Source organism: Centruroides sculpturatus, unplaced genomic scaffold, assembly GCF_000671375.1.
Source record: "Centruroides sculpturatus isolate CEXI.00-Female unplaced genomic scaffold, Cexi_2.0 scaffold241, whole genome shotgun sequence".
NCBI classification, from domain to species: domain Eukaryota; kingdom Metazoa; phylum Arthropoda; class Arachnida; order Scorpiones; family Buthidae; genus Centruroides; species Centruroides sculpturatus.
Window position 1 is genome coordinate 678,506 of NW_019384409.1, and position 12,838 is coordinate 691,343.

Sequence of the window (12,838 nt, forward strand, 5' to 3'; positions counted from 1 at the left end):
TTTTTTTGGTAATAGTAAATTTCCATAATACTGGTTTAATGATATTGTTGTTTGTGTATTAATAGCTTTTACATACGTATGGATTTTTTGTTACTGTGTCATTGGTTTTTACTGTGTCTGTTATATACCCATGTGTAATTGAAAATTGTAAAAATGGAAAGAAAAATTCTAATTTTTATATAAAATACAAATGTTTGATTTTTAAATTTTTAAAATGTTTGTGTGTACCACTCCCCTTAACCCCACATCTGCAATGGTGAAAAATTCGGAGAACCAGTGGAAGAGATCACTTGGTCAGGGGATAGAGGTGTTAATGTCCCCACCTTGCAGAATAGACATCTGGAGAACAGACGTAATCCATCCGTCCTTAGTATTAATCTCTCCTTCAAGTTAAACTATGGCAGTCTTTATTTGTCTTTACATATGAACATGGCATGCATAGTATTTAAGTTAAAACAAAAACTGATGTTTGTAAAACGGTCTACCCTCCTACCCTATAGTTTGTGAAAATAGCAAAATAAGAAACAAATTTTGTTATGTACTTAATGAAAAAATGTAAGTGTTTTTGATGTTTTTTTGGTTTGTTTCATTTAATGTAATATAACATAGTCATGTTTTGACATTTTTGTTTATTTGAACTAGCACTGAAGAGGGGTTGGAGTATATTATACCAACCCGAAATATATTTGTAGTTCAATGAGTAATAAAAGTTAAATTTGCTAACCAGAAATTGCTGTGAGAAAAGTCTACCAAAGCGTGTGTTTTGGATTACAGAGACGAATTTACATTGTTATTATTCAAATAAATGGTTATGTAAAAAATTAAAATATTTATCAAGGATCATCTTAATCCTGATTAAGCATTTTATATATGGATTAGGATGATCCTTGATAGATATTTTAATTTTTTACATAACTGTTTATTTGAAATTCGTTTGCATAATTTTTTGAATTTCCCATTTTGAATTAGAGAAATAACTGATGATGAACACTTAATGCATTTGAAAACATTTTTATGTTATTAAAGAATTATGCTGGATAGTTGAATGGTTTTTATTTTTATTGTATTCTGATTTTATGGTTCTAATGCCAAATGAACATCTTAAAACAATTAAAAAATGGATAAGGATTTATTAATTATAATTATTATTATAAATTAATTAGTATGTAATTCATCCAGTACTGTTTCTCTATCATCATCATTAATAACAGCCATCACATAATTGAAGAAAAAAATATTACTAATTTAAACTACTGTATTGTACCAAATAATGATTAAAACAATTAATGCTTCAAGCATGGGTTAAAATTGATAATGATTGCATGTTATCAGCTACATGTCAAGGAAATTCATGAAAATAGAGTTTAAAAACAACAAACCTGAAGATAATGATATTAATAATGAAAAATTTTAGAAACTAGAAAAAACAAAATTTTAGCAGTATTTTAACTTGCTGTATATGTTTTGTGACATGCTAATTTTGATTTTAGATGATTGATAATAATATCCATGATCACAATAAGCAGAATCTACTATATTTGAAATTACATAATAGTCTTATAATTAAATATTTAATATGCTACATTTATTCTCATTTTTATTATACAGATTATAAAAATTTTATTAATTTTGAGTTTATCAATTTTTGAGTTTTTTCTGAATATTCTTGATAGTAATTCTGTACAGGATTTTTAAATTGTTAAATAGCACACTATATTTTATAAAGATCTTATTTTACTTCTATATAATTTAAACTATTTTAAGTATTGAATTTTATTATTTATTCATTTAAATTTTTATTAATTAAAAAGTAAGTTATTGCATTTTTTAGTTTTTAATAAATGTCAAGATTAAATATTTTTCAGTGCAGTCAACCATTATCATTAAATTATAGTTATAATATACAATATATTAATTGTAATAAATCCACTCTTCAATTCTAAATAGAATAATGCTAATTAATAAAACATTAATTTAATGTAAAAATTCCATCAATTTTATAAACTTTTACCACTTTTACATTAAATTTTAAAATATTTTTAATTTGCTTTTATTATTAGTATTACCAATATGAATTAGCCATTGTAATTAATCTACTAAATTAATTAACCTAGTTTTAAGAGTAAATGAAGTTAAAGGAACACTAACAACATGTCAGTTGGGTTGAAGTTGGATTAGTCAAGTTAGCAAGTTAGTCAGCATTCCTTAACTTCATCCACTGTTGAAGGTGCATTGAACAATTCAGTGTAATAATGCCATTACTAAGGAGAGGAACTTTAATTTATACAAACATATAGAATATGCATCTTGATATTCTAAAACTGATAAAATATGCTTTTTAATATTTCCATTCAAATACAATAAAAAGATGTGTAAAGGAATTAAAATATAACCATATAACATATTTGCATTTATTTGCTATTTATTATTAAATTACATGTAATTACTAAACTATATAGATCCACAATAATTTCACTTAAAAGAACAACTAACTAAATACAGTTTTATGTTTTATTTTAAGAATTATTAATGGTTTTTTTCTCAATATTGAGTTGTTTAACTCACTAGCTCCCCCTCAAAAAATATCTAAATTGACCAAAATCATAAAAACGTCCCACAATGAAGGAACAAACCTCCTACTAAATGATTTAGTCTTTATCTTAAATTATTTAAAATTTATTGCTACAACTAATTTATTATAATTTTGCATTAATTTTTTGTGCAGTTAAATATTAAAATTAGCTTATATAGATTTTATTTATTATTGACCAATTGATCTAAAATGCAGCTTCAAATTTTCAATCCATTTTTCGGCTACAATTTTCAAATTTCAGGCCTATATATTCGTACCATCATCCATCCGTTTGTCTGTCCTACCAAGATCAGACAGACAAAGACCATATCTGGTCTTGATTTTCCTCTAACTACAGTTAACTACACATATATATGAACTTCCAGTCTAGACTGACGTCACATGATTTCAACTCAAAATTTTCTTGAGAATAGAGTTAGATGACTGGCATCACCCAATTGATATTAAGAAAAGTATGATTTACAGGGACAAGACACCACTAAAATTCAGATCAGATATGGCAAGCTTAGGGGCCAGAGACCCTGCCAATTAACTATATAGTTACTTCCATTCTGAATTGGAAGTCATGTCATTTTTTAAATTAAAAGATAATAAAAATTTGCAGCCTGGCATTGTGATGATGTCAGAAGAAATATTTGCTCATTCTTTGATGAATGATTTTTCTTTTCATATCAAAATAACCAAAGATCAAATGGTTCAAAATTAATAATAAATGAAAACACAATACATCAATATACATAAATTACTCATTAAAATTTAAATTGATTTATATACAATGGAACCTCAGTTAACGAACTTAATTCATTTCATGACTCTGTTCATTAACCATATTGTTCATTAACCAAAGCAATTTTTCCCATAGAAATTAATGCAAATACAATTTATCCATTCTATCCTCTGAAATTTTTGTAATTTTATTTGTAAAATGGGTTTTCTTTGATGAAAATGTAGGAAAATGCAGTATCTATCATTACAGCAATAAACATGTAAACTATATTTAATAAAATAGCACTGTACTGTAATACCTTTGTTTGTTGTAGTTGGTGGCAGAGGAGTGGATATGTACAGAGCTTAATGCTTAGAAGGGAAATATCCCTCCAAAAAAATAATGGGTAGCACTTCATCGGGAGATTCTTTGAGTCGAGATCTCTTTTGGTAAGGAACAAGAAATTGATCTAAAGTTGATTGTCTTACTCTTTTAATCAAAATTTTTCTCAAATATGATAGAGCATTGTCATTCATATCACATTGTCGTTTTCTATTGCCACTATCACTTTTCTCTTTCTTGATGCCATATTGATTAAATATATAAATCACAAAACTGAAAAAAAAAGTTTAGCACAAACACTCAGAAAAGCAATGCTTAACTTGCACATGCCTAACAGCAACTAAAATTTCACAAAAACATCATTACATTCATTATCTGAATTTCATCTGTTATCCGAGACAAAACTTTTGCAAAATAAAAGTTTGTTAACCAATTTGGTCATTAACCAGGGTCTTTGTTAACCAAGGTTCCACTGTATAGTAATAAGACTTGGCTATGCTGGATGTACAACATGTGAAATATAAAATATGCAAAAAATATAAGAAAATATGCTTTTCTATCTCCTAAAGTAACAGGAGTTGGACAAAAAAACAACTTTTTTAAGCTAATTTTCTAATTTGCAATTTTTTTAAACATGATATTCCTGTTTCATTTGTATATGTTTGTACTTTTTTACATATTTTAATGGGTTTCATTTCTTGTTTGTTGTATCAGGATGGCAATTATTATCCTAGCAACATCACTTGTAAAAAATAATAAAATTTCAACAAGGAAATTCCCCAAAAAAATGCTTTTATCTAAAGTTCCACTCCTTAGTCACTATCAACAGTTATTTCCTATTGTTAAAAGAATGTAATGTTCCAGTTTGATGGTTATACACCATATACAGTCCATAGAGCACTTAAACTGATTCACATATGAAGTGCAGGTCACTCAGGTTTTCATCCATTTCTTTATCCAATAATCATTTTCTTATATGCCTAAACGATTTGCCTACTCAATAACCTAACATGGCATATTTAGCATAAAAAACCCCCCTCTGGATAAACAACATATAATTGCAATTTACAAAAATGCTTAAGTCAATCTGCAGATCACCTGAAAAATGTTCTTGGATCACCAATGGTCTACAAGCCATACTTAACAGATTAGAACAATGGCTCTTGAAGTGTTTTCTATGTTCATTTGTTTAAAGATGTTTGATTAAATTGAAAGAAAGTGCTTGCAAATATAAATAATTTTTAGTTGTCATTTCTTTCTTCTCAAATGGTTTTATTTTCAGGACACTATGAAAATATTTTGATTATAATTATTTCATGAAAAAAATGGCCAAAAGTGAATATCATCCCATAATTAAATTGCAATATAAAATTCTATTTTACAGTTTACCACAAAGTCACTGTTATCAAAAATATAATCTAGGAAATGAATAAAACTTGGCATCATATTTAACTTAAAAAATACTCAAACTTCTTGTTAAAAAAGACTAAAGTAAGAATTTATTAGGAATATTTTCAGCCAAATAGTACATCACAAATGTTCCTAATAAATTCCTATTTCTGACTTTCTTAATAAGCAGTTTAAAGTTTCTTTTTATTTATTTTTTTATCACAAATGTAGTATGATAAGCAAAAACAATTGAAAATTTCTTTTGTTAATCAAGTAAACTGTTTCTTGTAATGAAATCAAAGAAAAATACAAACTGGTAATTTGTGAAATCATAATATCAAACCATAACAAAAACAAAAAACCTTACTAAAGCTGATATTAAAAACTGACAAAAATTCATATTATGTTGTGTATATGAAAGACTTTATGAAATTTTTAAAAATCAATCCAGAATAAAAAAACACATATAATAAAAGAGTACTATGATTTCATACTTGTCTATTTAATAAAAATTTATGATAGAATCTGTACATAATTGTAAAATAGCTTGAAATATTTACACACACAATTCATTTTTTTAAAATTAAAATGAAAAACTAATTTGTATTTATAGAAATCAAAAGACATCCTATAGTAGAAAAATCAACTGAAAATTAAATTAGAGGTTGTAAAAATAATATATAACTTTAAGAAATTTTTAAATATCTTATAAATTTTATTTATCTTTATAAATCTTTCCCAAGCAAATTGTCTTCAGTTATAGTAAAAAATGTGTTACACCTTGTACAATTTATGTAATAAAATTTGAATTTTGTTGTTAATCTTTAAAATATAATGGCATGATATAAAAATAACTTATTTAGAGCAGCAATGTCCAATCTGCAGCCCAATCAATGTTTTTGTGAGGCCCTTTTAAACAATAATTATCTTGTATAGATTTTTATTATAATGAAATATCATATATATATAGTTACATATATTAATATGATGTATAACACCTTATCATGTACTGTACACTTAGAAATTAAAACAGTATTAAATATTTTTTAACAAATCTTCAAATGTATTACACATAAAATATATATGTAGGTACAGTATATACCGTATATATATGTACTTAATCAGTATGTTTACAACAACAAATATTTTTAAATTGGTGTTTTGATATAATGAAATTATTTTTCCTTAAATTTGCCATATATATGTAATAAATGTCAAACATTTTTAATAAAGTTATTCTCTTTAGCTATCTCTGCTAATTAAGTCGTGAAAAATGCTTAAAAAGTTTTGGAAATTGAGAGAAGAAATTTAAATTTTTATGAATGAAATGGACCAGAATATTCCTAAATTATATGATGGACACTGGTTTTTGGATTTATATTTCCTTCCAAATATCACAATGAAATTAAACGAACTTAATAAGCAGCTTCAAGGTGAAAACAAATTGATCACAGACTGTTATCAAAATATGAAAGCATTCATAGCAAAATTCAAACTTTATGAAAGTCAGTTAAAATCAAAAACTACAATTCATTGTTCAAAATTACATAAATTTAATAGTGACAAAAACATTTTTCTAAATATGCACAAGAAATGACTAATTTACTAAGAGAATTTCAAGAAAGATTTTCATTTTATTCTTTTAGAAGGTCAATTTTTCAAAGAAAATATTTCCTCAAAAAATTGATGAAACTTTATGGTTAATTCCACAGAAATAACTGCCGTTTTGCCTGGACCGCATTTAATCAGAGACAAAAGCTTATCTTCATATTCTTTATTTACTTATTTACTATGCATTTTGGGTGCAATATTTTTGTGTAACTTGCACCCCTCTTCAAGTTTTACATTTCTATAAATTGGTAAATTCGATTATTACATTTGTTATTATGGTAAATTACAACAATTTTGGATATATTTACACAATAGTTAACTAACCTGTTTTATGTTTAGACATACATCTGCCCAGTGTTGATGTTGTCCTCTAAGGCATTTTTAGACCATTTTCCCTTCTTTTTGTTTTCTTTCCCTTTAGCTCCTCCCACACGTTNGGTAAATTACAACAATTTTGGATATATTTACACAATAGTTAACTAACCTGTTTTATGTTTAGACATACATCTGCCCAGTGTTGATGTTGTCCTCTAAGGCATTTTTAGACCATTTTCCCTTCTTTTTGTTTTCTTTCCCTTTAGCTCCTCCCACACGTTGTCAACCTCCATTCCAACATTTAGGTTTATGGTTTTGTTTTTATTAACAATTGCGAAGTACTCTTTGAATTTTTGTAGATAACTCTCTTTTTCTCTATGGATTATTTTTACATTTTTTTTGTTGATTGTGCATCCAAATTCCCTACAGTGATTTGTCCATGGTGACTGGTTATAATTAAGTCTAATTGCTGCTTTATGTTCTTTTATTCTGGTACCGAGTTGCCTTCCTGTTTTGCCAATGTATATCGCTGGTTTCTTACATGACATTTTATTTCATATATTACTCCTGTATTCTTTGAAAAATTGGCTTTCTAAAAGAATATAAAGAAAACTGCACCATTGATATAATACATATCTATTACTTACAGTAAAGATTTTCATATTTAAAAATTTATGAGAATATATTTAATATTTTCTTATGTCCATTTGATATTGTTGTGGAACAAGCTCCAACAAATTTGCAGGTAGATTTGATAGATCTCCAGTCATCTTCTGAATTGAAATATATGTTTGAGGACAATAACAAAGTTCAATTTTATACAAAATATGTCTGTAATGATAAATTCCTTAATCTAAAAAAACATGATGAACATTGCCACTGCAATGGGAATCACCTATCTTTGTGAATCTTTTTTCTCAAAACTGAAGATTGTTAAATGTAAAAGTTGTAATAGATCAACAGATAAAAATTTAAAAAAAAACGAATTATATTGTACATCATCAAAAATACCTGTTGATATTAAAAAATTAAGTGAAAAAATTGAAAAGCAAGTCACACATTAAAATATATACAAAATACTGTATAATTGTATATGTTTTGTTGTAAATAAATATGTGCATCCCATGTTGTATTTTTTATTTTTGGTTTTGGCCCAGTAAAAGAATTTCAGTTGGACAACACCAGAGTTGGACAACATTTAGAGTACTGAAAGAAAAACAATTATACTGAAAGAGTTTTATTTCCTAATAAAATAATAATACATTTTTCTTTTTAAAAATTTTCAATATTTTGCTTTGACAAAAAAGTATCTAATTTGGCCGAGTTTTTAAGCTAAAAATGGAGATTTGGTTGTAATTTACATGTAATTAAATAATAAAAATTTCATTAATTTCATACGTGAGAATTTCAATATTTGAAAACATATCTTGTTTTTTTATTTTTAACCTATACAGATGGAACACATAATTGACCATTATTATAAAGTTAAATGAAAATTAATCTAGAGCGGAATTTAGAGAAATATATAAATAATCATAAAGATTTTACATATGTAAGAAATTTTTCCTATATTTTGTAAAATGTAACTATAAAATCATTTCTGAAGCTTCTTCATTTTAAGAGAGGTAGAAATTACTTTTAATTTGTTGATTTACACAAATATAAATTACCTAAATGTAACTTCTACCTAATGTAAATTAAAGCATAAAATGCATAGAAAATATAGTTTATTTTAAAAAGTTTTCACATTTAATACCTTTTTAAATACACACACTTCCCATAAATAGCGATAGAAATAAATAAACAGAGAGAGAAAAGATGTTTGGTATCTAACCTGTTATTTCACTATGATAAAATTTCAAATCGATAGCCTCGCGTCATACAAGAAATAATAATATCAATTTCAAGGTAACAGTAAAGTATCATACAATATAAATCATTCTATAATTTGTTATCACACTAAGCCACTAAACTTATTGCACTTCCTAGTCCGCAAGTTTACGTTATGTCTGGCCCGCAGCCCAAAAAAAAAACTGTATCATCATATATTGATTAATGACGTAATTAGTTTAGTGAACTTTGATCGTCTGCTATCAAGGCCACTTGATTACTAGCAAAGCGATCAAGTGGCCTTACTGCTACTCTATTTCCAATTGTTTTTAAAAAAGTTTTAAGTTAAAAACTTACCTTTAGTTTTATGATTTATCGTATATATATTTTCGATCTTATATGATTAATTGAAAATAAAAAATAATTTTTATTATTTTTCATTTATATTTTAGATAAATAAATAATACTTCCTGGTATTGAAATTTAAACTCAGTAAACACGTCACTGAAATCTCATTCGCAAATAAATGTTGTAGCCCAAAAAATTACTTTTTTATAACGATTATAAATTATTTTTACATGCATTTATTTAAAATTATTATGCCTAATAAGTAATTTAGAAATTGTATTGTTATTAAAATATTTATGGTTATCATGATTAACATTTTTGTACAAATATGAAGAATGACAGCCGGATAACAGAGGCGATAAAGGCTACTTTTCTGGAAGACCAGAAATCTAACCTGGGAGGAAGATTCTAGGATTTTTCATGGTTGTTCTGTCTCGGATCTATCTTGTCTCGTCCATCTCCACTCGGCCGCTACATTGTAGGCCTTTTTTCTCTCATTTTTTGATTCTCGTCTTAATGACCCTAAGAAGGCATTTTCCATGCCAATTGCGGATTCAGTCAGGCCCATAATGTGGCAACCTAGTAAGTGAAGGACGAAGCCTCATATATTTAGGACAGATCATTCCCTAAAATATTCCTGAGCTTTTTGTCCCACCGGATTTGATATCGTGGCCTCTAAATTGGTAGGTTAACGTCCTAACCGCCGTGCCCATCCGACTATCCTTCATGAGAGATTTGACCCAAGTATGTCGGATCTCATCCTCACCAACATGATCCTCGTTGGAGTCTGGCCAAATTAATGAAATTCATAAAGCTTTTTTAAAGTATCTTAGACAAAACAGTTTATTAGATTTATATTAAGGTATTTAAAAAAAATGGAACGCACCGACAGATAGCATAAAAGGTATTCACAGCCGGTATATAATTTTTTTTAACTCTTTCCACCCTGTGGGCATTAGGAGAGTTCCTTTCAGCAAGCCCATTATGAGTTCTGACAGGCCTACAATGGGGTGGCTGTGTGGTAAAGGACGGAGGTCAATATGTCGACCTCTGGATTCGATCCCTGGTGTCCAAGAGTGGTGGGCTATCGCCTTGACCGCTTGGCCATCCGGCCGTCGGCTGGTATACAGCAGTTACTCAGTGAAAAAACATTCTATCGTCTTGTTGTTATATTCAACGCTGCTGCTTTCGCTGCAATCACTACTGAAGGTGTTTTAACAACGCATACAAATTTTAAAATGGAGAATTTCAATGCAACTGTTAAAATGTTTTGCGAATTATTTAATTCGAAAAATTTTTAAAGTAATTCACTTTTACGATATAAGATTTTGTTTGAGAGGTAAAATTTACGATTTAAATTTAATGCAAGCAGCTTCTTTCTGCAGCATAAAGTAGATAATAAAACATTTTAAATATAAAGTTTTATCAAATATTTTATTTTACTAATGAGTATTTTAAAAGAAAAATTTGTACAAACAGAATATCGAATCAAGATGATCATAACTTTATACTTTTATTGTCACTTTCACGTCATATAAGAAACCAACTTGGGGCATTTTCCTCGTGGAGGCAGCCATTTTGTTGCAGCGCTTGTTTTAGTTGAGGAACTTGATTCGATATTCTGTTTGTACTAATTTTTCTTTTAAAATACTCATTAGTAAAATAAAATATTTGATAAAACTTTTATATTTAAAATGTTTTATTATCTACTTTATGCTGCAGAAAGAAGCTGCTTGCATTAAATTTAAATCGTTAATTTTACCTCTCAAACAAAGTCTTATATCGTAAAAATGAATTACTTTAAAAATATTTTGAATTAAATAATTCGCAAAACATTTTAACAGCTGCATTGAGATTCGCCATTATAAAATTGCAGCGCTGCTCTGTATGCGTTGTTAAAACACCTTCAGCAGTGATTGCAGCAAAAACAGCAGCGCTGAATTTAATAACAAGCCGTATGTTGTCACCAAATATGCTACCGACAGTAATTTTGTTTAGAAAAAGAGAACTGTATGTTTAGCTTACAGGGAGGGCCATAATTATGTCCTGTTTTATTTTGAAACAATCGTGCTTATTACATGTACTGTACATATTAAATAACATTATTTTATAAAACTATTTCGGTAACGGATTTTGCATCTCACTTTATTTCAATATGACCGCCTGTAATGCATACGCTTGAGCATTTCTGGTGTCACAAGACACGTATTCCCCAGAATTCTGTCAGTAAGTTCCTGAATAAACAGCGGCTTTGTCATATAAATGTGATCCTTCTCAGAACCACAGGGAGAAATCCAGGGGGTAATGGCGGACGATCGCGAAGGCAAAGAATATTACAAACACGCCCATCTAGTGTCTTTAGGAAAGATATTATTCAGAGTTGCACAGATTTATCGTGTTCAATGAGATAGAGTTCTCTCCAACTGAAGAAAGATTTCATTACTGAGGAAATTCTGTTGCCTTATGTCCGGATGGAGTTTCCGTCAGGATAGCGTGAAAAGACTCAGGCGCAATATTTGGAATTCCTCACCAGGATGTTTTGTAATATCAGGTATTTTGTTGATGTTTTAAAATATATTTATTTTAAAAACAAAATATAATTTATTCAAGAAAAACTTGCTGTCGCATTCAAGCCCCTTCTTCCATCGGTTGGGCTGGTTACGGATTCTTGCTGAATAAAACTCAGGCTGTTTTATTTCGAAGAACTCTGCAATTGCGATTTTCATCTCGTCATCAGTGAATTGCTTTCCATCCAAGGAGTGTTACATGAAATGGAAGAGATGGTAGTAGGATGGTGCAATGTGAACGAAAGCCTCTCAGTCGAGATCAAGCAGCTACTGCCGGATCACCTTTGACACGTGTAGTATTGCGTTGTCATAAAGCGCACAATGTTTACCTGTGATATTGCCAATGGCAGTTAAATGGGAAACTATGGCAGATTTGTCACAATCAAGTATCTTGCTCATTTTTCGCGTGGTCAGGCGCGAGTTGGCCTCCACCAGCTGCCGCAGCTGGTGGAGGCCAACTCCACTCTTAAGCCACTCTTACGAAGGCCTTCCTAAGAGTGCCTTATCTTTTTCATATTGCCCAACTTTAAATTTACTGAATCAATCGTAGATTGTAGACTTGGTGTCGAGATTCTCGCCAAATGATTGTATAATACGGCGATAAGATTGAGTTGCTTTTCTACCAACTTGATAATCGTAAAGCACACAAGTTCGAATTTGGTCACAAGAAAGCATTGGCAAAATTCATCAATTTAAAAAGATGGTATCGCCACACAGAATATCTTTTCACTTTGATTGTGAATCTCTCTCTCTTATCGGGGTTAATATGGAGGTTATTGCGTATCCGCCTATCCTCCGAAGAGCCGGCCGAAGCTTTTTTTACTTGACCATATGAAATTCCTCGCGAAGTGCGGCGGAAATGCCTTCCGGGAGGTCTTTTAATGGTAAGTGGCTTCTATTTAGGCGTTAGAGACGTGGAGAAAACGAGGAAAACTCCACTTGGCCAGCCCGTCCTGGCGAGGAGCAAACTCACGACCAAACATATCAGTATTCAGGGAACAGAATCACTTAGCCAATGATTGTGCATTTCAACACACTTCGTTTACATACCCCGCGTTTCTTTATGCGGCGAGAGTATAGCGAAATGACGTCATGAGCAGTGTTGGCCAATTAGAAACCATTTTCAGTGTGTTCGCT

At 29.2% G+C, this 12,838-nt stretch overlaps 2 protein-coding genes across 3 annotated transcripts in view; both read right to left on the reverse strand.

Moving 5' to 3' along the window:
• LOC111618979 (FAD synthase-like) overlaps nucleotides 1-9,099 on the reverse strand; it is a 50,116-nt gene extending 41,017 nt beyond the window's left edge. Inside the window, exon 1 of the mRNA XM_023360607.1 lies at nucleotides 8,791-9,099. The gene's annotated coding sequence lies outside the window, so the exon portion shown is untranslated. The remainder of the gene's footprint in view (nucleotides 1-8,790) is intronic.
• Nucleotides 1-9,228, reverse strand: part of LOC111618980 (FAD synthase-like) — a 16,313-nt gene extending 7,085 nt beyond the window's left edge. Inside the window, exon 1 of one of the 2 annotated variants that reach the window (XM_023360609.1) lies at nucleotides 9,144-9,228. The gene's annotated coding sequence lies outside the window, so the exon portion shown is untranslated. Of the gene's footprint in view, nucleotides 1-8,712; nucleotides 8,793-9,143 lie in introns of those variants that run through there. The other variant, XM_023360608.1, reaches the window with a different exon arrangement.
• Between the last annotated feature and the right edge of the window lie 3,610 nt (nucleotides 9,229-12,838).